The sequence below is a fragment of the Gouania willdenowi genome, chromosome 22 (assembly GCF_900634775.1).
Source record: "Gouania willdenowi chromosome 22, fGouWil2.1, whole genome shotgun sequence".
Taxonomy (NCBI): Eukaryota; Metazoa; Chordata; class Actinopteri; order Blenniiformes; family Gobiesocidae; genus Gouania; species Gouania willdenowi.
This window is the reverse complement of record NC_041065.1, coordinates 32,120,642-32,125,791: the sequence shown is the minus strand read 5'-3', so window position 1 is coordinate 32,125,791 and position 5,150 is coordinate 32,120,642. Positions and strand designations below refer to the sequence as shown.

The following is a 5,150-nucleotide window of genomic DNA, read 5'->3' as shown; positions in this document are numbered from 1 at the left end:
TGCTTGTTGTATTGATTTAATTCAGAGTGCACAACCTAATTAAGTATTAGGGTGAGCACACAACAATGGTGACAAGGATGGGATAGACGAGGATAATGATGTCGAGGTGGGGAGAGTTTCAAACCAGCACGGAGAAGTCAGGCATTCAACCGTTTCCTCACTACACGGATCCAGCAACGCTCGGACCGAGGTGGACAAGGTGGTTGACGTCTTTTGAGTTGTATGCGGACGGGAAAGGACTTATTTTGACTGATGATGCCACGGATGCAACTAAACAGCGGAGACGTGCTCTTCTACTACACTTGGCCGGACAAGACATGCAGGACATTTTCTCTACCTTACCACTGACGGGTGAGGCAATGGATTACACAGCGGTGGTGACTGCTCTCCACGCATACTTCGTTCCACAAGTGATGCAGCCTTCGCACGCCAAACTTTTCACAAGTTGTCACAAAGACAAGGTGAGACGGTGCAACAGTCTTGTACACGTTTGAGACAAGCTGCAAAAGATTGTGACTTTCAAGGAGATAAAGATAACCAGATAAGGGACGCTATCCTGAGTAAATGCACTTCTGAATATGTACAGAGAAAGCTACTCAAGGATGGTCCAGGTTTAACATTGGTTTGCACATTGGAGTTGGCTTCGCAATGTGAGCGGGTGGAGGAGCAGCTGGAAGCAATGAGCGTCACAGCAGGAAAGATGGGAGGAGACACCGTCAACCGAATTTCTACAACACAAAAAGGAAAATACATGAAACCAAAAGAAAAAATGAAGGATGGAATTAAAATGGACAGTGTTGCAGAGTGTGTCTATACTGATCACATGGGTAAGGATCCCAAATGCCCAGCACGAGGACAAACTTGTCACAAATGCAATGGTAAGGACCATTTTTCAAAAGTATGTTGTACAAAAGGACATAAAAAGCATAATGTGAACGTGGTAGAACAAGTTGATTATGCATTCATTGTAAAAGATGATGAAGTGTCTGAAAAGCTAACATTTTCTGTTGGAGGAGTAGAGTTGAAAATGTTAATAGATTCTGGTGCTACAAGTAATGTCATGGCAGAAAATGTGTGGGAAAAGCTAAAAGCTGAAAATATAAAATGTCATTCATATGTACCTGTAGGGCAGAGGAGTTTGTATGCATATTCCTCAACACAGTCACTATCTGTTAAAGGAGCATTTAAATGTGAAATCAAAATTGGCGATGGGACTGAGGAGGCTGAGTTTATTGTGATAAGAGGTAATGGTGAACCACTCCTGGGAAAAATGACTGCTATTAAATTAGTGGTGCTGAAAATAGGTGTAAATGGGGCTGCTGTCACAGACTTAAAACACACTCTGAAAGAGCAGTATCCAAAAGTGTTTAAAGGAGTAGGAAAACTAGACTCTAAACAGATTAGCCTGTACATTGATCCAAATGTGAAACCAATAGCACAACCATTGAGATGCACATCCTACCATTTAAGGGATGCAGTTGAGAAACAGATAAATGAACTGATTGACATGGACATTATAGAACGTGTAGAAGGACCTACACCTTGGGTAAATCCTGTAGTGGTACTCCCAAAGAAAGATGTCACAGACATCAGAATGTGCTTAGACATGAGGAAAGCAAATTAAGCAATAATTAGGGAAAGATATCCCATTCCCACAGTGGATGAAATACTTCAAGGACTTAATGGCTCTGCAATCTTCAGTAAACTAGATCTCAAATGGGGATATCATCAGTTGGAGTTAACACCGGATTCCAGCAATATCACAACATTTGCAGTGCACAACGGAGTTTACAGATATAAAAGGCTTATATTTGGAGTCTCATCAGTCCGTGAGCAATACCAACATGAGATCGCTAGTGCACTGGCAGGCATTGAAGGTGTGGAAAACATCTCAGATGATGTGATCATACACGCTCCGGACCAGGAAACACATGATGTGCGCCTGCATTCTGTAATGAAGAGACTTTCTGATTGTGGATTAACACCAAACCCAGAAAAGTCCCAGTTTAATATGAACAGACTTGTATTCATGGGAATATTACTGTCACAAAAAGACTTTGGACCAACAGAGGAAAGAGTGAGAGCTGTGGTGGAGCCGAAGAATGCTGCAGAGGTGAGAAGCTTCCTTGGACTGGTAGGCTTTATACCACAGTTTGCTACACTCTCAGAACCTCTGAGATGTTTAACAAGGAGAGAGACTACGTTTATATTTGGATCAGAGCAAAAACATTCATTTGAAAGTTTAAAATCTGAACTCGCCAGAGCAGGTGCCTTAGTATATTTTGACAAAGAAGCTCCGACTAAAGTCATAGCAGATGCAAGCCCAGTAGGTTTGGGTGCAGTGCTAATACAGGGACAGAATATGGAAGAGGTACCAGTGTGTTATGTAAGTCGTAGCCAAACAGACTGCAAGCGCAGATATTCTCAAACAGAAAAAGAGGCTCTAGCACTGGTATGGGCATGTGAAAGACTACATCCATATGTGTATGGTAGAACATTTGACCTAATCACAGACCACAAGCCATTAGAGGTCATATCTATACTATAATTCAAGGGAGGTCTGTGTGGATGTGTGTGAGTGTGTGTGTGGAGCAAATATCTCCAGTTGTGGCACTGGTGTGACCAACTTTCGCTGTTAGTCGAGGGGTTGTACAGTATAGCCATGCATGCTGACTTAACTGGCGTACTGTAGTTTCGTATGAAGTAAAGATTGACAGTGACTCAAGATATATTTGCACAATGTTTTAGTGTCAATGTTAAGTTTTTCTGTAACAAGCAGTGGCTGAAGTAATTATATTAATACATATATAATTTTAAACGACATAACAAAACCTGTTCATTAACAGCAAAGCATAACAACAAGTTAACAACAGGCCTATTATTAGGTCTCATAACATCCACAGTATGCGTCTACGTATGTTATGTTTATAGTTAAGAAAGCTATGCTAAAGCTAATCGCATGGTGCCTGAGGTAGTCTCGCAAGAATCCATCAACAAGCTTTGCGGCATTTCCATAAAACTACGTTTTTTTCAGTAGTCTGTGTGGTTAATAAACATTGATATTTTCTATCTTTGACCTGGTTCTGGATTGATAACAGTAGTTTAAAAAAACTGTTGACAAATACTTTTGAACTTATAAACTCTTTTACTTATACTTTTTCACTTTTTAACAGAATTTTAAGCAAAAACCAAGAAGTTAAACCAAGATTTAACCCCGGAAACTCCTGCGCCTGGAGCAATGGTAAGCTTTATGCATTTAACATTCAGTCTCTAACACACTCTCACATTCGGTCACTCAGTAGGAGGTGGGGGGAAGCTAGCTAACAGTTCTCTCAACCCTCACGCTACTCATAATCCAAGGGTGTGCATCCATTATTGTTGACTTTTTTGGTGATTACATTTCAAAAATTTAATTTTAAACTAAATGGGGGTTAAACCAAAAGGGACTTGCAAGGTGGGAGGAGCGTCTGAGCCGCACGCACTACTATTACTATTCTACAAATCACTTTTGGTTGTATCATGCCAAAAAATTGACGTGCAGAAAAAGAGTGGAAACGTGAGGCAATGCGCCAGGCACGTGATGCTGAGTCACCTGAAGTCCGAAATGCCCGCCTGGCTAGCAACGCTGCGCGCGGGGCAACACATCGTGCAGCAGAGACGAGTGAAGAACGGAAAAATCGCTTGGCCAGCAACACTGCGCGAGGTAACACGCCGTGCAACTCAAACAGGTGAAGAACGGAAAAATCACCTGGCAAGCAATGCTGCGCGAGGTAACACATCGTGCAGCAGAGACGAGTGTAGAACTGGTTGGACTGGTGTTGGTTCTGGAGTAGATAGAGGCAGACTTTGGCCCTTTCTAACAGAAAACCCACAATCATTTTTTGTCAGTCAATGTTAATATATATTGAGTTGGTTTATACTGTATATCCATTTTTACTTTGTGTAAATAAAGTTACTTATTTTGTATTCTACAAGGACTTTGTTCATTGTTTGTTGCCTACTTGTAAGCACACATGTATTTTATTTTATTCAGATAATTTAATTGCTCTTTACATCCACTTTTTGTAAGATAGAAACATAACCTGCTGTAACACACACTATTAGGTTTGGTTTTTTTTATTTTGATACATTTTTAGAATTGAAAAGTTCATACAATACTCACCTAATGAGTAGGACAATTAAATAGAATGCAGTGGAGATTTCCTCAAATCAAAATTTATTGAAACAAATCAAACAGCAGCAATATGTAGAAAACAAATGTGGATCAATAAGGTGTCGATCATTAATAACACAAGTTAAACAACATGATGAGGACACAAACATTTAAATACAGCATACCTTCAGTCACACACAGTAGGTTCTCGATCCAAACACAGATGAATGAATGACATCAGGACACGTTAGTTTGACACAAACTTGTTCTGATTCTGGTCGTATTGAATCTCAGCAGCAGCAGTGCAATCACGGACGTGCTCAGTCAGCATTAAGAGCATCTATAATGATAAACAAACATATCAAAATCAACGTATTGTCTTTATCTGCTGTACTTATGCAAGTGTAGTTGATGCGAAGTAGCTTAGCAAAGGCTAACACTCAGTCATGGTTAAACAATACAACGTCTTTGATAATTACCTGTGTTCACAAATGTCGCAGATTCCTGTGCCTCTGTTAAAGACGGTAGAGTTGTTCAGCTGAATATTTACATAGGATAGGATAGTCTTTATATGATGTCAACAGTCAAAACATGGGCTTCATTATGGGACAAGCGCTCATGGGTAAACTGCTACGTAATCAGTGACGTACTGACGTATTGTGGTGACGCAAGGACGTGGCTCCAACTTCCCGCTGCTGCGGTGGAAAACCAAACCGGGTCTTTAGCTCTGAAGTAGCTCGAGCTCCAACTATAGCTCCGAACGAAAAGCCCTAACACAGCCGCTCCCACACACCTCTTCACCGATGCCTGCCTGGGTAATATGTGTATAAGTTTGGCAGAAGTCAAACTAGCTGGTTCTTATGGCATCAATTTAGTGCAAAAAAACCAGCGCAAGTCAGCCACGCGTTGACGTCATCAAACTTGTGACGTGATGACGCAACGTCCAGCCTAATTATTGGCTCGTGCTTTGGTCTTTGAGGTCTTGGTTGCCAACCGC

The 5,150-nt window shown here is 41.1% G+C and overlaps 1 long non-coding RNA gene across 1 annotated transcript; it reads right to left on the bottom strand.

The window, feature by feature from the left end:
* LOC114456102 (uncharacterized) lies at positions 1-4,804 on the bottom strand. Its single transcript, XR_003672790.1, has 3 exons — positions 4,633-4,804; positions 4,339-4,493; positions 1-728 (listed from the first exon to the last, which is right to left on the bottom strand). It is a non-coding gene; the product is annotated as an uncharacterized LOC114456102 (long non-coding RNA).
* Between the last annotated feature and the right edge of the window lie 346 nt (positions 4,805-5,150).